Source organism: Hypanus sabinus, chromosome 4, assembly GCF_030144855.1.
Source record: "Hypanus sabinus isolate sHypSab1 chromosome 4, sHypSab1.hap1, whole genome shotgun sequence".
In the NCBI taxonomy this organism is placed as follows: domain Eukaryota; kingdom Metazoa; phylum Chordata; class Chondrichthyes; order Myliobatiformes; family Dasyatidae; genus Hypanus; species Hypanus sabinus.
This window is the reverse complement of record NC_082709.1, coordinates 189516704-189542711: the sequence shown is the minus strand read 5'-3', so window position 1 is coordinate 189542711 and position 26008 is coordinate 189516704.

The following is a 26008-nucleotide window of genomic DNA, read 5'->3' as shown; positions in this document are numbered from 1 at the left end:
ACATGTACATCTAAACTTACACTTTGACATGCGTCATTTGTGTTAACAACACACTGAGGATGTGCAGGGGCAGCCCACAAATGTTGCCACACGTTCTGGTTCCAGCACAATGTTTGGCAGAACAACATAGAGCACGATAAAACAGAACAAAGCAACAACAGTGGAACAAGCCCTATTCCTCCCTCCCACCCACCATGCACATACACAGTCTCCAAACCCAGGACAGGCCAACTTCTTTGGCCTCCGGCGGACTCATATTTAAGCAAAAGGTGAAAAATAAACAAGGATTTGGACAAAACCTATCAATAATCCAGAGATTTATTGTTAAAATTTTTTTATGAAATGTTATTTGAACTAAATTACAAATTAAAGCCAGGTCAAAAAACCCACAACAATTTGGCTCAGTAGTAGTGATGAAAGCTAATGGCTTGAGCCAGTGACAGCTCTGTCACTCTAATCCTCTTTAACACACAATCTTTTTACCAGATATGCCCAGTTTTTCAGTTAAATTCTTTAGTGTAAAATCACATCATCATATCATCTTGCACTCCAGCTGTTATCCTGAGTTGCATAGTTATATAAATATCCATTAATTATATGCTCAACAAGTGCATTCAAGTTGCTGTTACACTTTGGAGACAAACTTAACACTCAGTGGAAATAAAGTGTAAACTTAACGGACTCCTAATTATAGTGTTGGGTCGTACCTTCCAAAGTCTCCAGCTCCAGACAACGTACGTTGGCAGGCTGCAAGCTCTTGCTCGACAGTGATGTTCAATTACCACTGAATGCAATTGATATCCAATACTTGAAGCAAAGTTAATAACATTTCTAGTTGCTAGCTGCATAATTAACTCCAAAACAACCCCTAATGAGAAAGAAAAAAAATTAAACGGTGATTCTTGCAGTTAAAATTTCAGATTTTTATGAAAATATTTCCTTAAGCTATGGAGTATGAATGGTTTCTGCCAGGGTTCTACAGTTGAGAAACAGGTCCTGCAGTCCATTATGTCTATCCTATACTTTTTGCCCATCTACACTAATCGCATTTGCCTATATTGAAACTGTATCCTTTTACGCCTTGCCAATTCAAGTGCCTGTCTAAATATCTCTGACTGTATCTGACTCCACCAACTCTTCTGGCAGTGATTTCCAAACATCAACTGCTCTGTAAAATAAACCTTACCCCTCAAACTCTCTTTAAAACAGATTCCTCTCACCATAAACCTGTGTTCTCCTGTTTTTGATACCCATACAATGGAAACTCTGAATTATCTTTGTAAGCCACATTTTTACAAAAGGAGAAATTTCAAAATCAATAATTACATTGAGGTTGAGAGTATGCAGGCAGTGGGAGAATCATCCCTCTTGTGCTTCTTGATCTTGTCACTCGAGATTCAGTGTCACGCAACCCTGCCACTTTGAACTGGCCCACGCCTTCATTAACCAGGTCCAACACTTGCCTTTATTGGATCTTCCCTCGCCTTATACAAATTATTGTGTTTGTGGGGGTGCGCCTAGGGTTAGTAAGGTGTATGCCCCCTTAGACTTTAGGATTCGGTTGGAGGTTAGGGCTGGTGGATGTATATGTGGGGCTGGGAGAAATAAGGCTGAGGAGTTTAGTGTGGTGATATATGTTGGGTTGTGGAGTCACTCTAATCTGGTTGATGTCTTTCATTAACCTGGTCCGATACCACTTGGCTGAATGAACCGGGTGTGCACTGCAACATCAACAAATCACTTGCAGTACCAAAGGAAGCAACTCACTGGATCATTGCTACACCACCATCAAGAATGTCTACCGTGCTCTTCCACGCCATCACTTCAGCAAGGCTATTTCAAGGGTGAAGAGGCAACGTAGAATGAGGTTGGAGGTGACATCAGATGCACGACAACTCTGGCAGGGTTTGCAAGACATTATTTCCTACAAAGCTAAACCCGGTAGCATGAATGGCAGCGACGTTTCACTACCAGATGAATTCACCTTCTATGCCAGCTACAGCCATGAAGATCCCTGCTGCACCTGATGACCCTGTGATCTCTGTTTCAACAATTATACCACTGACTGAGAAGAATAACATAGCTCCCTTAATGGCTGTCGCCTGGTAGCACTCACATCTACAGTGATGAAATGCTTTGAGAGGTGGGTCATGACTAGACTGAACTCCTGCCTCAACAAGGCCCTGGACCCATTGCTATTTGCCTATCGTCACAATAGGTCAACAGCAGATGCAATCTCAATGGCTCTTCACACGGCTTTAGACCACCGGGATAACACAAACACCTATATCAGGATGCTGTTCATCGACTATAGCTCAGTATTTAATATCATCATTCCCACAATAGTCCAGGTTGAGTTGGTGGTGAAGAAGACGAATGCAATGTTGGCATTTATTTCTAGAGGTATGGAATATAAGAGCAGAGATGTGATGTTGAGGCTCTATAAGGCACTCGTGAGACCACACTTACAGTATTGTATGCCGTTTTGGGCTCCTAATTTTAGAAAGGATGTACTGACATTAGAGAGGGTTCAGAGAAGATTCATGAGAATGATTCCAGGAATGAAAGGGTTACCGTATGAGGAACATCTGGCAGCTCTTGGGCTGTATTCCCTGGAGTTCAGGAGAAAGAGGGGGGATCTCATAGAAACATTCCAAATGTTAAAAGGCCTGAACAGATTAGATATGACAAAGTTATTTCCCATGGTAGGGGAGTCTAGAACACTAGGGTACGGCTTCAGGATTGAAGGACATCCATTTAGAACAGAGATGCGGAGAAATTACTTTAGTCAGAGGGTGGCAAATCTGTGGAACTTGTTGCCACGAGCGGCTGTGGAGGCCAAGTCACTGGGTTTATTTAAGGCAGAGATAGGTAGGTTCTTGATTAGCCAGAAAATCAAAGGATATGGGAAGCTGGCAGGGGAGTGGTGATGACTGAAAAAATTGGATCAGCCAATGATTGAATGGTGGAGCAAACTCTGGGCAGAATGGTCTACTTCTGCTTATATATCTTATGGTCTTAAGTTGCAGAACCTGGGCCTCTATACCACCCACTGCAAATGGATTCTTGACTTCCTAACTGAAAGACCACAATCTCTGTGGATTGGAGATAGCACCTTCTCCTCCTCCTGACGATTAACACTGGTGCAGCTCAGGGGTGTGTGCTTATCCCGCTACTCTAATCACTATATACCCATGACTGTGTGGCTAGGCATAGCTCAAACACCATCTGTAAGTTTGCTGACGACACAACTGTTTTTGGTAGAATCTCAGGTGGTGACAAGAGGGCGTACAGGAGTGAGATATGCCAACTAGTGGAGTGGTGTCACAGCAACAACCTGGCACTCAACATCAGTAGGACGTAAGAGCTGATTGTGAACTTCAGGAAGGGTAAGATGAAGGAGCACATACCAATCCTCATAGAGGTATCAGAAGTGGAGAGAATGAGCAGCTTCAAGTTCCTGGGTGTCAAGATCTCTGAGGGTCTAACCTGGTCCCAACATATTGACAGCAGCTATACTTTATTAGTAAGTTGAAGAGATCTGGCGTGTCAACAAATACACTCAAACACATCTATAGTTGTACCGTGGCGAGCATTCTGACTGTCTGGAATGGAGGGGCAACTGAACAGGACCAAAAGAAGCTGCAGAAGGTTGTAAATCTAATCAGCTCTATCTTGGGTACTAGCCTACAAACTACCCAGAACATCTTCAAGGAACAGTGTCTCAGAAAGGCAGGGTCCATTATTAAGGACCTCCAGCACCCAGGCATGCCCTTTTCTCACTATTACCATCAGGTATGAAATACAGAAGCCTGAAGGCACACACTCAGCGATTCAGGAACAGCTTCTTCCCCTCTGCCATCCAATTCCTAAATGGACATTAAATCGTTGGACACTGCCTCACTTTTTTAAAATATATAGTATTTCTGTTTTTTTGCATAATTTTTAATCTATTCAACACATGTATACTGTATAAAATATACTGAATAAGATGTATTTATTTATTATTGTTTTTTCTTCTATTTTATGTCTTTATGTATTGCATTGAACTGCTGCTGCTAAATTAACAAATTTCAGGTCACATGCCGGTGATAATAAACCTGATTCTGGTTCTGATTCTGATACATTTCAGAGTAGTCATTCTCGACCAAAGACATTGGAATTTTCCATTCTCTCACCAACAGACTTCCAATGGAATTGGTATGAAAGAGGTGACTGTCAGGCTAAGATACAGGCAGTGTAGGCTGGGTTTCCACTACCTCTATTTCCCTTACCCTGAGACCAACACATGCCATGTTAGTGATTGACAGCTATAGCCCTGTGGCAAAGCTTTATGGGTTCAAATCGCACCCCAGACATTTAACCATTTCAGTATGGTGTTGAGTAATATAGATAGGTCAAGTAAATGGGCAAGGGTCTGGCAGATGGAGTAAATACAAAGGGAAAATAGAAGATCTGCTACGTGGTGAAATAGTTACAGATTGCAGCATGCTGCTGTGCGGTAGGACTCGGAAGTGCGTAAGCATGAATCACAAAAGGTTGCTTTCCTAGTTATCAAGAAGGCAAATTGCAATGCTGGCCTTCACTGCCAGCGGGATTGAATTTAAGGGCAAGGAGATTATGCTGCAACTATACAGGGTACTGGTGAGGCTGTACCTGGAGTATTGCATGCAGTTCTGGGTGGTCTCCTTACCTGAGGAAGGATATACTGGTTTTGGAGGCGGTGCAGAGGAGGTTCACCAGGTTGATTCCAGAGATGAGCTGGGCTGTTAACCTATGAGGAGAGATTGAGTCACCTGGGACAATACAACTGGAATTCAGAACAATGAAATGTCATCTTACAGAAACATATAAACGATGAAAGGGATAGATAGATAGATAGATAGATAGATAGATAGATAGATAGATAGATAGATAGATAGATAGATAGATAGATAGATAGATAGATAGATAGATAGATAGATAGATAGATAGATAGATAGATAGAAAGGTTGTTTCCACTGGCAGATCAGGCTAGGAGTGAATTTAGTATGGAGATGAGGAGGAACTAGTTTTCCCAGAGAGTAGTGAATCTGTGGTATTCTCTGCCCAGGGAAGGAGTAGAGGCCACCTCATTAAATATATTTAAGACACAGTTGAACAGCTTTTTGCATAGCAGAGGAATTAAGGGTTCTAGGGAATAGGCAGGTAGGGAGAGTTGAGTACCCGTCCAGGTCAGCCACGATGTTATTGAAGGGCGGACTAGGCTCGATGAGTCAGATGGCAACGATTTCTTATGTTCTTACTTATTTCAATTTGTCTCTGTAATATTTTTTAATGTAAAAACAGTGAATACATGTAAATAAGCAACAAGCCTCATCCTTTTTCCCTTAAAGACCATAATTATTGTCACTACTTCATTAATCAATGATAATATCTTCACAAAATCACCGTGGCATAAGAGAGAATTTTTGAGAAGATTATCTCCAGTTTGTTCAATACACTCTCTAACTGATTTTACACCAGAGCTCTGAAAGTAGTTCATTGATCAAAGAACTTACTGTGCAGATACATCTTTTTAATTTACATCTCCCTGCTCAAACTATAACCAACCATTTAATGGACAACTGCACAGTTAATCTTCAAATGCCATTCAATCCACAGCTTGCCAGGCAATCTTCAAGTGCTTTCTATCCAATCTTCCATTAAGAAATTAGACCTTTTAATTTATTTCAGTTCTACCCATGTATTGCTGATACAATGGTTTTGATCTTAATTTTAAAACTTAAAAAATAATATGTGGTTAACCATTGAAGAAGCAATTGTGATGCTGCTTTCTGAGCAGCATCAGAAAGACAGTATCCTTCGATATGGCCATTTGCTTGTTTAAAACATAGAATACAGGCCTTTACCTCGTTCCTCTATGACACAGAACTCTACACACATAGTAGGGGCTTTTACCTCGTTCCTGTATGATACAGAACACTGCACACAGTACAGGCCTTTACCCCATTCCTGTACGATATTTGTCTTAAGTACACTCTGATGATATTTCCTCAACTTTATTTACTAATGAATTCCAAATATCCATTCCGTTCTGGATAAAGATATTCTTCCTCAGCTATGTCTGTATGGTTGATCCTTTATTTTGAGAACATTAGTTCCCAGTTTATTTTGCCAAGAGGTGTATTGTCTCTGCATTGATCCTCAGAAGGCCTGTATTGATTTTGTTCATATAAACAGGTTTCAGCACCTAAGTTACAGGGAAAGATTGAACTACTCAGGTCTTTATTCTTTGGAGCGTAGAAGGTCAAGGGGTGGACTTGATAGAGGTATTTAAAATTATGAGGGGGATAGATAGAGTTGACGTTGATAGGCTTTTTCCATTGACAGTAGGGGAGATTCAAACAAGAGGACATGAGTTGAGAGTTAAGGGGCAAAAGTTTAGGGGTAACATGAAGGGGAACTTCTTTACTCAGAGAGTGGTAGCTGTGTGGAACGAGCTTCCAGTAGAAGTGGTAGAGGCAGATTCAGTATTGTCATTTTTTAAAATATTGGATAGGTATATGGACAGGAAAGGAATGGAGGGTTTATGACCCTGTGCCAAGTTCATTTGATTTCCCAGCTTTTAGCTTATGTATTTTGAGAGGACCGGAAGTGACGGCATTGATGAATACTTATTTTTGTGAGATATTATAAACAACCCGTTTTTTTTTTTCCTTCTCTTTTGTTTTTTTTCTTTTATATTACTTATTAGTTATAGTTATTAGATTAGATTAGCTAGTTCTGCATTATATAAATTTTTTTTTTGTTTTTTTTTCTTTCTTTTTTCTGTTTTTTTTATATTATACATTATGAAATATTTAGATTTACTATGTCCATACATATATCTTATGGCTTATGTCTTGGTAAACTCATTTATATTGTAACTATTATGTATGTTTTTTTTCATAGGTAATGGAATGTGTATGTTGGTAATATCTTTATCAATATATCATCTGTATTCTGTCCATATTACAATATTAATAAAAAGATTTAGAAAGAAAAGGAATGGAGGGTTATGGGCTGAGTGCAGGTAGGTGGGACTAGGTGAGAGTAAGTGTTTGGCACAAACTAGAAGGGCTGAGGTGGCCTGTTTCCATGCTGTAATTGTTATATGGTTATAAGTGAGATCTCTCCTCAATTTCGAGACTCTGTGTGATTCTGGACAGTGCCACCATTCAGGAACTAGTCTGGTAAACCTGTACTGCACTTCCTCTGTCCTCTTCCTTCAATGGAAATCTAAATTGTGTGCCATATTTGAAAAGCAATATCATTAGGGCTCTGTCTAATAGGAGTAAAGACACCCCTACTCTTATGCTGAAATGCTGAAAGTTTGTTTTCCTTCCAAGGACATGTCAGCTCAGAGTGGTCCGATAACAAGGATTTTCTGAAGTCCAGCAGCTTCCATCACTCATTCAGTGGTTCCTTTATGGTACAACATTATCATGGTTTTGTGCTTACCGTGTACCTGCTCTGAGATCTTCTCTCCCACAGAGTCCTCCATTTTTCTGTCATCTATATGCCTACCTAAGTGTCTTCTAAATGTCCCTAATGTATTTGCCTCTACCAAAACATGTGGCAGCGTATTCCATGGACTCACCACTCTCAATGTTAAAAAAAATGCTTCTTACATCCCCCAACCCCTCCCCCCCCCCACCATACTCAACTCCAATAACTCTGAAATTATGCCCTCTCACAGGAGGCATTTGCCCCTCTGGAAAAAGAATCACTGTTATCCACTAAATCGATGCCTCTTATCATCCTGCTCACCTCTGTCACACTCCTTCACTCCATGGAGAAAAGCCCAAGCTGGCTCAGCCTATCCTCAGAAATCATGCTCTCTAATCCAAGCTGCATCAACTTCAACATTCTCTTTTCTATTCAGCTGTCAGCCACCCACAGGAGGATGTGAATTCCCTTGAGATTATTCTCCCTCCAGAGAATCAGTTTTGCAAAATACCATAGCTGTGTGATTAATAAGAGCCTTTCCTCAGTGTAGATGTGACTAATTTCCCAAAGAGTCATGGAGATCAGAAAGCAGATGTATTTGTCATTTCTATGGTTACTTTTCCCTTTATACACAGGGAGATAAATTTGGTACCTTTGTGTTAAACAAGTGGTTTATTGATTGAAAAATAGAAGGGGCAACACAGATAAATGAGGTGGCAAAGATATCATATTACAGCTGTGGAAACCACTGCTGGTATTGTGTGCTGTTGTGGAAGGGTGTAATTAAGCTAGAGAGCATGCAGTGAAGTTAGACTGGGATGATAATAGGACTAGAGGGTCTGAGTTAAAAGAGACTAGATATGCTGGGACTTTTTTCCCTGGAGTGTAGGTGATTAAAGGGTGATCTTACATGATTAAAGGCCTTTCCCTGTTCTATGTTCATTGAAGTAAGTTCATTTAAAGTAAGAAGGGTACAATTTAAAGTGGGCCAGAGGTGCACTTTTTTACATTCTCAGGATGGTGGTTATAGAGCGAACTGCCAGAGGAAGTAATAGGGGAAAATGCAGTGACAATGTTTAAAAGACACTTGGGCAGGTACATGGTCAAAGAAGGTTTAGAGCAGAGGTTTCCAACCTGAGGCCCATGAAGCCCCTCGGTGAATGGTAAAGGTCCATGACATAAAAAGGCTGGGAATCCCTAGTTTACAGAGATATAGGCCAAACACAGACAGCATGGAGTTGGCTCAGACAGGTAACTGGTTTGACATGAATGAAGTCAAATCAAGTCACTTTTATTGTCATTTTGACCATAACTGCTGGTACAGTACATAGTAAAACTGGGACGTTTTTCAGGACCATGGTGTTACATGACACAGCACAAAAACTAGACCGAACTACGTAATAAAAAAACACAACACAGCGAAAGCTACACTAGACTACAGACCTACACAGGACGGCATAAAGTGCACAAAAAAAGTGCAGGCATTTACAATAAATAATAAACAGGACAGAAGGGCAAGGTGTCAGTCCAGGCTTTGGGTATTGAGGAGTCTGATAGCTTGGGGGAAGAAACTGTTACATAGTCTGGTCGTGAGAGCCCGAATGCTTCGGTGCCTTTTCCCAGACGGAGGAAGGAGAAGAGATTGTATGAGGGGTGCATGGGGTTCTTCATAATGCTGTTTCCTTTGCGGATGCAGCGTGTAGTGTAAGTGTCCGTGATGGCAGGAGGAGAGACCCCGATGATCTTCTCAGCTGACCTCACTATCCGCTGCAGGGTCTTGCGATCCGAGATGGTGCAATCTCTGAACCAGGCAGTGATGCAGCTGCTCAGGATACTCTCAATACAACCCCTATAGAATGTGATGAGGATGGGAGGTGGGAGATGGACTTTCCTCAGCCTTCGCAAAAAGTAGAGACGCTACTGGGCTTTCTTTGCTATGAAGCTGATGTTGAGGGACCAGGTGAGATCCTCCATCAGTTGAACACCAAGAAATTTGGTGCTCTTTATGATCTCTACCGAGGAGCCATTGATGTTCAGTGGGGAATGGTCACTCCGTGCCCTCCTGAAGTCAACAACCATCTCTTTTGTTTTGTTCACATTAAGAGACAGGCTCTGCACCAGTCTGTTAGCCACTGCACCTCCTCTCTGTAAGCTGACTCATCGTTCTTGCTGATGAGACCCACCACGGTCGTGTCATCAGCGAACTTGATGACTATGGTTCGAGCTGTGTGTTGCAGCACAGTCTTGGGTCAGCAGAGTGAACAGCAATGGACTGAGCACGCAACCCTGGGGGGCCCCCGTGCTCAGTGTGATGGTGTTGGAGATGCTGCTCCCGATCCGGACTGACTGAGATCTCCCAGTCAGGAAGTCTAGGATCCAGTTGCAGAGGGAGGTGTTCAGGCCCAATAGGCTCAGCTTTCCAATCAGTTTCTGAGGAACGATTGTGTTGAATGCTGAACTGAAGTCTATGAACAGCATCTGAACGTATGTGTCTTTTTTGTCCAGGTGGGTTAGGTCCAGGTGGAGGGTGGTGGCAATGGCGTCATCTGTTGAGCGGTTGGGACGGTACGCAAACTGCAGGGGGTCCAGTGAGGGGGGCAGCAGGGTCTTGATATGCCTCATGACGAGCCTCTCGAAACACTTCATGATGATGGATGTAAGTGCAACGGGATGGTAGTCATTTAGGCAGGACACTGAAGAATTCTTCGGCACGGGGACAATGGTTGTGGCCTTGAAGCACGTTGGAACGGTGGTGCTTCTCAGGGAGATGTTGAAGATGTCAGTGAGAACATCTGCTAGCTGGTCTGCACATCCTCTGAGCACTCAACCAGGAATGTTGTCTGGTCCAGCAGCCTTCCATGGGTTGACCCTGCTCAGGAATTGAGCTGAAGAGCCTGATCTGTGCTGTATGACTCTGTGATCTGAAGAAACTCAAACAGAAATATTGTCTCCATTGTTACTGTTTCTACTCCTGGATGTCGCCACTGAGTATTTCTCAGGTGCTAAGACTCATGGAAATAATACACATTCTTTATTTTCGAAGAATTTTTGAACAGGAAGCTGAGGGCACTGAATTGTGCAATAAACATCCTCACTTTTCCTGCTCACTCTGTTTCTCCCTTTGAACTGATGGACTGATGGATACCACCACGTTGTCCAATGGGAATTAGCTGCCAGCAGGCTTCAATGTGTTAAAAACCCCAGTGATAAAGGCGACAATAATTAAAGCAGGAATTAAGAAAATCGCTTTTATGTTTAGACATGATAACTCAATGTAGCGTGTTTATTGTTTTAATATTAGTGTGTGAAGACAAGCTAAAGTGATGACATTAATCCAGTCTGTTTAGTTTGTTTAACTAATGGGGGGAAATTCAGCCGAATGTTTTGTATCAATTGACATCTCTCAGTTCACAGAGTCTTCCTTCCATCCTTCCATAGGATTGAAGGCTCATGACGCAAAAGAATCCTCTGTCCGGATCATAACTGAAATGTTGGTTTCCCTCTTGCTGTGGCAGGAGTGATACCTCTCTCACCCCATTGACAGAGAGAGAGTGAGAGAGAAAAAGATAGAGAGAGAGCCTGCGCTTGCTGAAGTGTTGGGATGAGCAGTGTTTTTTTATGAACTTCAGATTATGATTTCTTCGACAGCTTTGCTGTTGCTTGCATGTGGGTAGTGGCGGTGGCTGATGCTTTTTCTGAGGTAGGTGGGGGGGTGATGCTTTTCCTGAGGTAGGTGGGGGGTGATGCATTTGCTGAGACAGGTGGGGGGTGATGCATTTGCTGAGACAGGTGGGGGGTGATGCTTTTGCTGAGACAGGTGGGGGGGTGATGCATTTGCTGAGACAGGTGGGGGTGATGCTTTTGCTGAGACAGGTGAGGGGGTGATGCATTTGCTGAGACAGGTGGGGGGGTGATGCATTTGCTGAGACAGGTGGGGGGTGATGCTTTTGCTGAGACAGGTGGTGGCTGATGCTTTTGCTGAAGTAGGTGGGGGGGGTGATGCTTTTGCTGAGACAGGTGGGGGGGTGATACTTTTGCTGAGGTAGGTGGGGGGGTGATGCTTTTGCTGAGACAGGTGGGGGGGTGATGCTTTTTCTGAGGTAGGTGGGGGGGTGATGCTTTTGCTGAGACTGGGGGGGTGATGCTTTTGCTGAGACAGGTGGGGGGTGATGCTTTTGCTGAGACAGGTGGGGGGGTGATGCTTTTTCTGAGGTAGGTTGGGGGGTGATGCTTTTGCTGAGGTAGGTGGGGGGGTGATGCTTTTGCTGAGACAGGTGGGGGGGTGATGCTTTTTCTGAGGTAGGTGGGGGGTGATGCTTTTGCTGAGGTAGGTGGGGGGGTGATGCTTTTGCTGAGACTGGGGGGGTGATACTTTTGCTGAGACAGGTGGGGGGGTGATGCATTTGCTGAGACAGGTGGGGGGGTGATGCATCTGCTGAGACAGGTGGGGGAGGTGATGCTTTTTCTGAGGTAGGTTGGGGGGTGATACTTTTTCTGAGGTAGGTGGGGGGTGATGCTTTTGCTGAGGTAGGTGGGGGGGGGTGATGCATTTGCTGAGACAGGTGGGGGTGTGATGCTTTTTCTGAGGTAGGTTGGGGGGTGATGCATTTGCTGAGACAAGTGGGGGTTGATGCATTTGCTGAGACAGGTGGGGGGGTGATGCATTTGCTGAGACAGGTGGGGGGGTGATGCATTTGCTGAGACAGGTGGGGGGTGATGCATTTGCTGAGACAGGTGGGGGTTGATGCATTTTCTGAGGTAGGTTGGGGGGTGATGCATTTGCTGAGACAAGTGGGGGTTGATGCATTTGCTGAGACAGATGGGGGGGTGATGCATTTGCTGAGACAGGTGGGGGGGTGATGCATTTGCTGAGACAGGTGGGGGGGTGATGCATTTGCTGAGACAGGTGGGGGGTGATGCTTTTGCTGAGACAGGTGAGAGGTGATGCTTTTGCTGAGACAGGTGGGGGTGATGCTTTTGCTGAGACAGGTGAGAGGTGATGCTTTTGCTGAGACAGGTGGGGGGGTGATGCTTTTGCTGAGACAGGTGAGAGGTGATGCTTTTGCTGAGACAGGTGGGGGGGTGATGCTTTTGCTGAGACAGGTGAGAGGTGATGCTTTTGCTGAGACAGGTGGGGGGGTGATGCTTTTGATGACACAGGTGAGAGGTGATGCTTTTGCTGAGACAGGTGGGGGGTGATGCTTTTGCTGAGACAGGTGGGGGGGTGATGCTTTTGCTGAGGTAGGTGGGGGGTGATACTTTTGCTGAGACAGGTGGGGGGGTGATGCTTTTGCTGAGACAGGTGGGGGGGTGATGCTTTTGCTGAGGTAGGTGGGGGGTGATACTTTTGCTGAGACAGGTGGGGGGTGATACTTTTGCTGAGACAGATGGGGGGGGTGATGCATTTGCTGAGACAGGTGGGGGGGTGATGCATTTGCTGAGACAGGTGGGGGGGTGATGCATTTGCTGAGACAGATGGGGGGGGTGATGCATTTGCTGAGACAGGTGAGGGGGTGATGCATTTGCTGAGACAGGTGAGGGGGTGATGCATTTGCTGAGACAGATGGGGGGGGTGATGCATTTGCTGAGACAGGTGAGGGGTGATGCATTTGCTGAGACAGGTGAGGGGGTGATGCATTTGCTGAGACAGATGGGGGGGGTGATGCATTTGCTGAGACAGGTGAGGGGTGATGCATTTGCTGAGACAGGTGGGGGGGTGATGCATTTGCTGAGACAGGTGGGGGGTGATGCATTTGCTGAGACAGATGGGGGGGTGATGCATTTGCTGAGACAGGTGGGGGGTGATGCATTTGCTGAGACAGGTGGGGGGGGTGATACTTTTGCTGAGGTAGGTGGGGGGGGGTGATGCTTTTGCTGAGACAGGTGGGGGTGATGCATTTGCTGAGACAGGTGTGTGGTGATGCTTTTGCTGAGGTAGGTGGGGGGGGTGATGCATTTGCTGAGACAGGTGGGGGGGTGATGCTTTTGCTGAGACAGGTGGGGGGGGGTGATGCTTTTGCTGAGACAGGTGGGGGGGTGATGCATTTGCTGAGACAGGTGGGGGGGTGATGCTTTTGCTGAGACAGGTGGGGGGGGTGATGCTTTTGCTGAGACAGGTGGGGGGGTGATGCATTTGCTGAGACAGGTGGGGGGGGTGATGCTTTTTCTGAGGTAGGTTGGGGGGTGATACTTTTGCTGAGACAGGTGGGGGGGTGATGCTTTTTCTGAGGTAGGTGGGGGGTGATACTTTTGCTGAGACAGGTGGGGGGGTGATACTTTTGCTGAGACAGGTGGGGGGTGATGCTTTTTCTGAGGTAGGTTGGGGGGTGATACTTTTGCTGAGACAGGTGGGGGTTGATGCATTTTCTGAGGTAGGTTGGGGGGTGATGCTTTTGCTGAGACAGGTGGGGGTGATGCTTTTGCTGAGGTAGGTTGGGGGTGATGCATTTGCTGAGACAGGTGGGGGTGATGCATTTGCTGAGACAGGTGGGGGGGTGATGCTTTTGCTGAGACAGGTGAGAGGTGATGCTTTTGCTGAGACAGGTGGGGGGGTGATGCTTTTGCTGAGACAGATGGGGGGGTGATGCTTTTGCTGAGACAGGTGAGAGGTGATGCTTTTGCTGAGACAGGTGGGGGGGTGATGCTTTTGCTGAGACAGGTGGGGGGGTGATGCTTTTGCTGAGGTAGGTGGGGGGTGATGCTTTTGCTGAGACAGGTGGGGGTGATGCTTTTGCTGAGGTAGGTGGGGGGTGATGCATTTGCTGAGACAGGTGGGGGGGTGATGCTTTTGCTGAGACAGGTGGGGGTGATGCATTTGCTGAGGTAGGTGGGGGGTGATGCTTTTGCTGAGACAGGTGGGGGTGATGCTTTTGCTGAGGTAGGTGGGGGGGTGATGCTTTTGCTGAGACAGGTGGGGGTGATGCTTTTGCTGAGGTAGGTGGGGGGGTGATACTTTTGCTGAGGTAGGTGGGGGGGTGATGCATTTGCTGAGACAGGTGGGGGGGTGATGCATTTGCTGAGACAGGTGGGGGGTGATGCTTTTGCTGAGACAGGTGGGGGGGTGATGCTTTTGCTGAGACAGGTGGGGGGGTGATGCATTTGCTGAGACAGATGGGGGGTGATACTTTTGCTGAGGTAGGTGGGGGGGTGATGCATTTGCTGAGACAGGTGGGGGGTGATACTTTTGCTGAGGTAGGTGGGGGGGTGATGCTTTTGCTGAGACTGGGGGGTGATGCTTTTGCTGAGACAGGTGGGGGGTGATGCTTTTGCTGAGGTAGGTAGGGGGTGATACTTTTGCTGAGACAGGTGAGAGGTGATGCATCTGCTGAGACAGGTGGGGGGGTGATGCTTTTGCTGAGACAGGTGGGGGGGTGATGCATCTGCTGAGACAGGTGGGGGGGTGATGCTTTTGCTGAGACAGGTGGGGGGGTGATGCATCTGCTGAGACAGGTGGGGGGGTGATGCTTTTGCTGAGGTAGGTGGGGGTAATGCATCTGCTGAGACAGGTGGGGGGGTGATGCTTTTGCTGAGACAGGTGGGGGCGTGATGCATTTGCTCAGGTTGGTGGGGGCTGATGCTTTTACTGCTGCTTGTGTGTGGGAGGGGGCCAGGGTGCTTTGGGGTTCAAACGCTTTTCTGTCATTCATCTTTGGGATGTTTTATGTTTCATGAATGTCTGTGAAGAGTAAGAATTTCAGCTTGTATACTGTATACATTCTCTGATATTAAATGGAACCTGTGAGCTATTGACTTATACAATTGTTCATATATGTGCGGGGCGTGAAATGTAGGTTTTATAGCCATTATCAAAGGGACCAGATCCTTTTTTATTTGCATATATTAAATGCAGGATATTCAAAGATTTATATTAGTTTCTGTTATCTCTTTGGTTTTGTAATCCATACCTCAATAATTCCATATCTTTTTAACAACTTAATTAAGTTGTGCGTGTATCTCTTTCTTCTACTTTGCTGCTTAAAAGTTTTATCACGCAGTGTACTTTTCCTCACGTTCTTACAATCATGAGAAGGCACAGCACAGATAGATGCCATTCTGCTGATATGGTGTGCGCTGGCTCTTTGAAGGAACCTCTAATTAGTCTAATTCTCTGATCTTCTGTTGGTCCTGCAGTTCTTCAAATATTTATTCAATTTCCCTTTGTAAATTCTTGTTCTAATACCAATTCAACAACAGATTCAGGCAGCACATTCTCAATCACAACAGTAGCTATGTAATTCTTCTTCTTTGTGTTGCCTTATCATTTATTCCCAATCATCTTAAATTCACCTTCATTGGTTACAAACTCACCTGCCACTAGATCCCAACCCACCTGCTACACCTTCCCCTTCACCTGGTCTCACCTCTAAACTTTCCATTGTGTACTTCTTCCCTCCCCTACCTTCTTATTCTGGCTTCTTCCCTCCTCCTTTCCAGTCCTGATGATAGGTCTCAGCCTGAAGCATAGACAGTTCTTCTCCATAGCTGCTGCCTGAACTGCTGAGTTCTTCCAGTATTTTGTGTATGTTGTACTGGAGTTTCCAGCATCTGCAGAATCTCTTGTGTTTACCATGTGCTACTAGAACAAATTTTTTTTAAATTTCTTGAACCATTTCAGAACCTTTCTAGAGTTGCAGGGAACAACAGAACATATGGTGGAGTGGTGAAGAAAGATGTTGTTAAATGAACATACAAGGTCAAGAATCAAAAGGATGAGCATGGTGGGACTAATATTCTGAGCTGCATATATTTCAATGTAGGAACAATTGTAAGAAAGGCCGACGAACTTAGGGCATAGATCAGCATGTGGAATTGTAACCATTAGTGAGACTTGATTGCGGGAGAGGCAGGACTGGCAGCTTGATCTTCCAGGCTTCCATTGTCTTTGATGTGATAAAGAGGGGTGGCATTTTAGTCAGAAGAGTCGAAAGCTCGTCCAGTGAAGCTTTATGGATAGAACTGAGGAATAAGAAAGGTATAACCATATTAATGGGATTCTATTATAGACCGACCAACCGTCAAAAGAATTTAAAGGAGCAAATTTATAGATTGCTGCAAGAAACACAATGTTGTTATTGTAGGTGGTTTTTAACTTTCCAGATTGACTGGAGCTCCCATACTGTAAAAGGACTAGATGGGGCCGATTTGTCAAATGTGTTCAGAGAAGTTTCCTTCATCAGTACATGGAAGTCCCAACGAGAGAGAGAGCAATACTAGATCTCCTGTTTGGGAATGAGACAGGGTAGGCGACAGAAGATTAGAAAGTCATAGAAAAGCACAGCACAGAAACAGGCCTTTTAGACAATAGACAATAGGTGCAGGAGTAGGCCATTCAGCCCTTTGAGCCAGCACCACCATTCAATGGGATCATGGCTGATCATACACAATCAGTACCCCATTCCTGCCTTCTCCCCATATCCCTTGACTCCGCAATCTTTCTTTCTTTCTTTTTCAATCTTTTTATTAAGTTTCATATATATAAAAAATACATAACATAATAATGAATAGGTTATGAATACAATAGACTTGAAATTACATTGGTAATAAGATAATAATGTAGCGGTGTGCTACAAACAGCGCTAAAATTACGACACGGAGTCGGTAACTGCAGTCGAAGGAAAAAAACTTTATTCGAAAACTTCAGCCTCACTTTTAAGCCTCTGTCAACCGGCCCCCCATGGCGAAGAGGCTCCAAAGCTCTGTGCTCGCAAACCCCCGTAGGCTATCTAATTGTGAGTCGGTTCGCATACGCTAGGAAATGAGCCGCCACATAACCCCCCCCCAGAACTGGCGATACACCCCCCAATGTCCACAGCCTGGGCCAGAACCTGCTTGGGAGGTCGGCCTCTGCGCCGAGGCGCCGGAAACTCGGCCGGTTGCGCCAGGTCCACATGGGCCGGCTTGAGGCGGTCCACCGTGAAAACCTCCTCCTTCCCCCCAACGTCCAGCACGAACGTGGACCCGTTGTTCCGGAGCACCGTAAACGGCCCCTCGTATGGCCGCTGCAGCGGTGGCCGATGCCCGCCCCTTCGTACAAACACAAACTTACAGTTCCGTAGGTCTTTGGGTACGCAGGTCGGGTGCCGCCCATGCTGTGAAGTGGGTATGGGGGCCAGGTTACCGAGCTTCTCGCGAAGTCTGCCCAGGACTGCAGCGGGTTCTTCCTCTTGCCCCCTCGGGGCTGGTAGGAACTCCCCGGGGACGGCCAGGGGCGCGCCGTATACCAACTCGGCCGACGAGGCGTGCAGGTCGTCCTTGGGCGCTGTGCGGATGCCGAGAAGGACCCAGGGAAGCTCGTCCGCCCAGTTGGCTCCTCGCAGGCGGGCCATGAGGGCCGACTTCAGGTGACGGTGGAAACGCTCCACTAGCCCGTTCGACTGTGGGTGGTAGGCAGTGGTGTGGTGCAGCTGAGTCCCCAAAAGGCTGGCCATAGCTGACCACAGGCTGGAGGTGAACTGGGCGCCTCTGTCGGAGGTAATGTGGGCTGGTACACCAAAGCGGGATATCCAGGTGGCGATCAGGGCTCGGGCGCAAGATTCGGAGGTGGTGTCGGTGAGCGGGACCGCCTCTGGCCATCTTGTGAACCGGTCCACGATAGTCAGGAGGTAACGCGCTCCGCGCGACACTGGCAGGGGGCCCACGATATCCACATGAATGTGGTCGAAACGCCGGTGGGCGGGATGGAACTGCTGCGGTGGGGCTTTGGTGTGCCGCTGAACCTTGGCCGTCTGGCAGTGCATGCACGTCCTGGCCCATTCACTGACCTGTTTGCGGAGTCCGTGCCAAACGAACCTGCTGGAAACCATCCGGACAGTTGTCCGGATGGAGGGATGCGCCAAGTTATGAATGGAGTCGAAAACACGTCGCCGCCAGGCTGCGGGGACGACCGGACGGGGCCGGTTGGTGGCGACGTCACAGAGTAGGGTCCTCTCACCTGGGCCCACGGGGAAGTCCTGGAGCTGCAAACCAGAGACTGCAGTCCTGTAACTCGGAATCTCCTCATCTACCTGCTGTGCCTCTGCCAGTGCCTCAAAGTCTACCCCTTGGGAAAGGGCATGAACGGTAGGGCGAGAGAGCGCATCCGCCACGACATTGTCCTTACCCGAGACGTGCCGGACATCCGTTGTGTATTCAGAGATGTAGGACAGGTGGCGTTGCTGGCGGGATGACCAGGGGTCGGATGCTTTCGTAAACGCAAAGGTAAGCGGTTTGTGGTCCGTGAACGCGGTGAAGGGCCGACCTTCTAGGAAGTACCTGAAATGCCGGATTGCCAGGTAGAGCGCCAACAGTTCCCGGTCAAAAGCACTGTACTTGAGCTCGGGTGGCCGCAGGTGTTTGCTGAAAAACGCCAGGGGTTGCCAGCGACCTGCGATGAGCTGCTCCAGCACCCCACCGACTGCCGTGTTTGATGCGTCCACTGTGAGGGCGGTAGGGGTGTCCATTCTGGGATGTACTAGCATTGCGGCGTCAGCCAAAGCTTCCTTCGTTTGAACGAAAGCGGCGGCGGACTCCTCGTCCCAGGTAATGTCCTTGCTCGGACCCGACATCAGGGCGAACAGGGGGCGCATGATCCGGGCAGCTGAAGGGAGGAAGCGGCGGTAGAAATTGACCATACCTACGAATTCCTGAAGGCCTTTGACCGTGGTGGGTCGGGGGAAGTGGCGGACCGCATCTACCTTAGCGGGCAGAGGGGTTGCCCCGTCTTTAGTAATCCTGTGGCCCAGGAAGTCAATGGTATCAAGTCCGAACTGGCATTTGGCAGGGTTAATTGTAAGACCGTACTCACTCAGTCGGGCGCAGAGTTGACGGAGGTGGGACAGATGCTCCTGACGACTGCCGCTGGCTATGAGGATGTCATCCAAATAGATGAACGCGAAGTCCAGGTCCCGTCCCACCGCGTCCATTAACCGCTGGAACGTCTGTGCGGCATTCTTCAGGCCGAACGGCATGCGGAGGAACTCGAAGAGGCCAAACGGGGTGATGAGAGCCGTCTTGGGGACGTCGTCAGGATGCATCGGGATTTGATGGTACCCTCGGACAAGGTCGACCTTGGAGAAGATCCGGGCGCCGTGCAGGTTTGCCGCAAAGTCCTGAATGTGCGGCACAGGGTAGCGGTCCGGTGTGGTAGCCTCGTTCAGCCTGCGGTAGTCGCCGCACGGTCTCCAGCCCCCCGTCGCTTTGGGCACCATGTGCAGGGGGGAAGCCCAGGGGCTGTCGGACCGCCGGATGATCCCCAATTCCTCCATTCTCTGGAACTCCTCCTTCGCCAGTCGGAGCTTGTCCGGGGGAAGCCGCCGAGCACGGGCATGGAGGGGTGGTCCCTGTGTCGGGATGTGGTGCTGTACGCCGTGCCTGGGCATGGCTGCTGTGAACTGCGGTGCCAGAACCGATGGGAACTCCGCCAGGACCCTGGTGAAGTCGTTGTCGGACAGCGTGATGGAGCCGAGGTGAGGGGCTGGCAACTGGGCCGCGCCCAGGGAGAACGTCTGAAAGGTCTCGGCGTGTACCAGTCTCTTCCTGGGCAGGTCAACCAGCAGGCTGTGAGCTCGCAAAAAATCCGCACCCAGAAGCGGTTGGGCTACGGCGGCCAGTGTGAAGTCCCACGTGAACTGGCTGGGGCCGAACTGTAGCTGCACCTGACGGGTGCCATAGGTCCTTACTGTGCTGCCATTCACGGCCCTCAGGGGGGGACCCGGTGCCCTGCTGCGAGTGTCGTAACTTGTCGGAGGTAAAACGCTGACCTCAGCCCCAGTATCGACCAAAAAGCGGCGTCCCGACCTGCTATCCCACACATACAGGAGGCTATCCCGATGGCCAGCCGCCGTAGCCATCAGCGGCGGCTGGCCCTGGCGTTTCCCGGGAACTTGCAGGGCGGGCGGCAACGGCGGGCTTCTGCGCCCCACCGCTGGTGGTAGAAGCACCAGTGGTCATTGGGCCGGGGGTTAGTGGGCTCTGCGGCCGGGCCTGGACTGGTTTGCTGCCGGGAGCGTGGCTGGGAGATGTGTGCGATGGACGCCCCGCTCACCTTTTTGGCGTTCCACAGCAAGTCCGCCCGGGCTGCCACCTTCCGGGGGTCACTGAAATCCGCGTCGGACAGCAGCAGGCGTATGTCCTCGGGCAGCTGCTCCAGGAATGCCTGCTCAAACATGAGGCCTGTGTGTCCCTCGGCCAGAGACAACATCTCGTTCATTAAAGCCGAAGGAGGTCTGTCACCCAAGCCATCCAGGTGCAGTAAACGGGCAGCCCGCTCGCGCCGTGAGAGTCCGAAAGTCCTGAGGAGCAGGGCTTTGAATTCCGTGTACTTGCCGTCTGCCGGGGGCGACTGTACGAACTCCGCGACCTGGGCAGCTGTGTCCTGGTCGAGGGAGCCCACCACGTAGTAGTAGCGGGTGTCTTCTGAGGTGATCCGGCGAACGTGGAATTGGGCTTCGGCTTGCTGGAACCATAGGTCCGGGCGCTGTGTCCAGAAACCCGGCAGTTTCAACGAAACCGCATGAACAGAGGCGGCGTCGGTCATTTCTGGTCCAAAAATCGTTTGGACCGTCGGGGTCACCAATTGTAGCGGTGTGCTACAAACAGCGCTAAAATTACGACACGGAGTCGGTAACTGCAGTCGAAGGAAAAAAACTTTATTCGAAAACTTCAGCCTCACTTTTAAGCCTCTGTCAACCGGCCCCCCATGGCGAAGAGGCTCCAAAGCTCTGTGCTCGCAAACCCCCGTAGGCTATCTAATTGTGAGTCGGTTCGCATACGCTAGGAAATGAGCCGCCACAATAATATCCTATTAAAACATCAACAGAAATAAGTATATTAATCCATCAAGTCTATATAACTATATATGAAAAGAAAACAAAAATAATCATCAAAAAAGAAAAAAAAATTGAAAATAAGTGAAAGAAAATGTATGTTGATAAAAAAAAACACTAAACTAAACTAACATGGGCAATAGTAACAGTTTATAAGTATGTGATAGTGTCAGAAAAAAACTCCGGAACTCCATACCTGAACAAGAATAAGCAGAAAGAAGGTCTAGAAAAGGTCAGATTAATTCATATGAAAATGCCGAATAAACGGTCCCCAAGTTTCCTCAAATTTGACTGATGAGTCAAAAATAGTGCTTCTAATTTTTTCCAAACTTAGATATGAAATAGTTTGAGAAAGCCACTGAGACGTGGTAGGAGGATTTACTTCTTTCCAGTTTTGTAATATAGACCTTCTGGCCATTAATGTTACAAAAGCAATCATTCGTCTGATTGGAGGGGAAAACTGAATACCATCCTCATTTGGTATACCAAAAATTGCAGTAATAAAATGAGGTTGACTCCGCAATCTTTAAGAGCTCTATCTAACTCTTTCGTGAAAGCATCCAGAGAATTGGCCTCCACTGCCTTCTGAGGCAAAGCAAAGGCAGGGGGGTTTAAACTAGACGTGCAGGGGGCAGGGATCCAGATTACGAGAGAAGATGATATGATGAAGGATGAGGGACAGGTGGGGAATACTCGTTTCCCAAATATTAATTGTGTAAATAGAAAGGTGAGACAGAACATGTGTTGGAAAAGTTACATGTACAGAGGGTTGGTCAGAAGGAGCATGGGGTTAAATGTGTAGAAGGTTTGGGTGATCTTGAGAAGGTCATCAAAATTCAAGGTGCAATTAGCCCGATGGAAGTTCAAGGAGCTGGGTTAGGTACAATAGACAGTGTTTTAAGCAAAGAGAGGAGGAATGGGCTGAGAATTCTTTACTTGAATGCGCGTAGTGTCAGAAATAAGACAGATGAGCTTGAAGCTCAGATGAAAATTGGGAACTATGATATTGTTGGGATAACGGAGACATGGCTGCAAGGGGATCAGGCCTGGGAATTGAGTGTACCAGGGTATATGTGCTATCGTAGAGACAGAAATATGGGAAGAGGGGGTGGGGTGGCCCTGTTGGTGAGGAATGAGATTCAGTCCATAGCAAGAGGTGACTTGGGAACAGGGGAAGTAGAGTCTGTGTGGATTGAGCTGAGGAACAGTAAGGGTAAAAAGACCCTAATGGGTGTTGTGTACAGGCCCCCAAACAGTAACGTGGATATTGGGTACAAGTTGATTAGGGAGTTAACATTGGCATGTGCTAAAGGTAATGCAGTCGTTATGGGAGATTTCAACATGCAGGTGAACTGGGAGAATCAGGTAGGTGCTGGACCCCAGGATAGGGAGTTTGTGGAGTGTCTAAGGGATGTATTTTTGGAACAGCTTGTGCTTGAGCCAACCAGGAACGAGGCTATTTTGGACTTGATGATGTGTAATGAACAGGAATTGATAAGTGATCTTGAAGTAAAGGAGCCATTAGGAAGTAGTGATCATAACATGATAAGTTTTTATCTACAATTTGAGAGGGATAAGGGCAGATCAGAGATGTCAGTGTTGCAATTAAATAAAGGAGACTACGGAGCCATGAGGGAAGAGCTGGCCAAAGTTAAATGGGCGGATGCCCTGGCAGGAAAGACAGTGGATCAGCAGTGGCAGATATTCTTGGGAATAATACAAAAGATGCAAATGCAGTTCATTCCAATGAGAAGGAAGGATTCAAAGAGGGGGAAGGGGCCACAGTGGTTGACAAAGGAAGTCAGAGATTGTATAGCATTAAAGAAAAAGAAGTATGACAGGGCTAAGATGAGTGGGAATACAGATGATTGGGAAAGTTTTAAGGAACAGCAGATCTTAACTAAAAAAGCAGTACGGAGAGAAAAAATCAGGTATGAGCTCAGTCTAGCCAGGAATATAAAAGGGGATAGCAAAAGCTTCTTTAGCTATGTGAAGAGAAAGAAGATAGTTAAGAACAATATTGGCCTCTTGAAGAATGAATTGGGAGAAATTGTTATGGGAAACAGGGAAATGGCCACAGAATTTAATGCGTACTTTAGATCTGTCTTCACCAGGGAGGACACAAGCAATCTCCCAGATGTATGGATGGGCCAGGGTCATAAGATATCAGAGGAATTGAGACAGATTGACGTTAGGAAAGAAACTGTGATGAGTAGACTGGTAGGACTGAAGGCTAATAAATCCCCGGGTCCGGATGGTCTGCATCCGAGGGTTCTAAAGGAGGTGGCTCAGGAAATTGCGGATGCATTGGTGATCATTTTCCAATGTTTGTTAGATTCAGGATCAGTTCCTGAAGATTGGAGAGTGGCTAATGTTATCCCACTTTTCAAGAAGGGAGGGAAGGAGAAAACGGAGAACTATCGCCCTGTTAGCCTAACATCAGTCGTGGGGAAAATGCTTGAGTCCATTATTAAGGATGAAATAGTGGCACATCTTGATGGCAGTAATAGGATTAGGCCGAGCCAGCATGGATTTACCAAGGGCAAATCATGCTTGACTAATCTGTTGGATTTTTTTGAGGGTGTAACAAGGATGTTAGATGAGGGTAAGCCAGTGGATGTTGTGTACCGAGATTTTCAGAAGGCATTCGATAAGGTGCCACATAGGAGATTGGTGAGTAAAATCAGAGTTCATGGCATTGGGGGCAGGGTTTCAACATGGATAGAAAACTGGTTGGCAGAAAGAAAGCAAAGGGTACCAGTGAATGGGTGTTTCTCGGAATGGCTGGAGGTGACTAGTGGGGTACCACAGGGCTCTGTATTAGGACCACAGCTCTTTACGATTTATGTCAATAATTTAGATGAGGGCATTGAAAACTATATCAGCAAGTTTGCTGACGATACTAAACTGGGTGGCAGTGTGACATGCGAAGAGGACGTTAGGAGAATACAGGGAAACTTGGATAGGCTGGGTGAGTGGGCAGATACTTGGCAGATGTCATTCAATGTGAATAAATGTGAAGTTATCCACTTTGGAAGCAGGAACAAGAGGGCAGAGTATTGTCTGAACGGTGTAGAGTTAGGTAAGGGAGAAATGCAAAGAGATCTAGGAGTCCTAGTTCATCAGTCAATGAAGGTGAATGAGCAAGTGCAACAGGCAGTGAAGAGGGCAAATGGAATGTTGGCCTTTATTACAAGGGGAATTGAGTACAAGAGCAAGGATGTCCTTTTGCATTTGTACAGGGCCCTGGTGAGACCACACCTGGAATATTGTGTACAGTTTTGGTCTCCAGGTTTAAGGAAGGACATTCTGGCAATTGAGGAAGTGCAGCGTAGATTCACTAGGTTGATTCCTGGGATGGCAGGGCTGTCTTACGCAGAGAGATTGGAGAGATTGGGCTTGTACACACTGGAATTGAGGAGATTGAGAGGGGATCTGATTGAAACGTTTAAGATAATTAAAGGATTTGATAGGATTGAGGCAGGAAATATGTTCCAGATGTTGGGAGAGTCCAGTACCAGAGGGCGTGGATTGAGAATAAGAGGTCAGTTATTTAAAACAGAGTTGAGGAAGAGCCTCTTCTCCTTCTCAAATTGTAGGTTAAAACTTATCATATTATGGTCTCTACCTCCTAATGGCTCCTTTACCTTGAGATCCATTATCAAATCCGGTTCATTACACAATGCTAGATCCAGAATTGCCTTCTCCCTGGTAGGCTCCAGTACAAGCTGCTCTAAGAATCCATCTTTGAGGCACTCCACAAACTTGGGGTCCAGTACCAACCTGATTTTCCCAGTCTACCTGCATGTTGAAATCCCCCATTACAACCGTAGTATTACCTTTGTGACATGCTAATTTTAGCTCTTGATTCAACTTGCACCCTATACCCAGGCTATTATTTGGGGGCCTGTAGATAACTCCCATTAGGGTCTTTTTGCCCATACAATTTCTCAATTCTATCCATACTGACTCTACATCTCCTGATTCTATGTCACCCTTCATAAGGGACTGAATTTCATTCCTCACCAGCAGAGCCACCCCACCCCCTCTGCCCACCTGTCTGTCCTTTCGATAGGATGTATATCCTTGAATATTCATTTCCCAGTCCTGGTCCTCTTGCAGCCATGTCTCTGTTATTCCTACAACATCATACTTACCAACTTCCAACTGAGCTTCAAGCTCATCCACTTTATTTCTTATACTTGGTGCATTCATATATAATACTTTTAATCCATTACTCCCCACACTTCTCACATCAGTCCCTATTGCACTTGGCCATACTCTCCGATCTCTTCCTGAGCTTTCTGCCCGTCAATTCTGTTGTCTTTCTTAACTTTTCTTATTCTCTCTTTCCCTTTAACTCCATCCTTATATTTCCAGTTCGTCTCCTCCCCCCCACTTATTAGTTTAAACACACCCATGCAGCAGTGACAAACCTGCCTGCCAGAATGCTGGTCCCCCGCCTGTTAACGTGCAACCCGTCCCTTTTGTACAATTCATTCTTAGCCCAAAACAGATCCCAGTGGTCCAAGAATCTAAAACACTGCTTGCCGCACCAGTTCCTCAGCCACACATTGAGTTCCCATATCTCCCTATTCCTGCCCTCTCCAGCACAAGGAACTGGAAGCAAACCGGAGATAATCACCCTGGGTGTCCTGCTTTTCAGCCTTCTTCCAAGTTCTCCCGAAGTCATGCTGCAGAATTTCTTTCCTCTTCTTCCCAGCGTCATTTGTGCC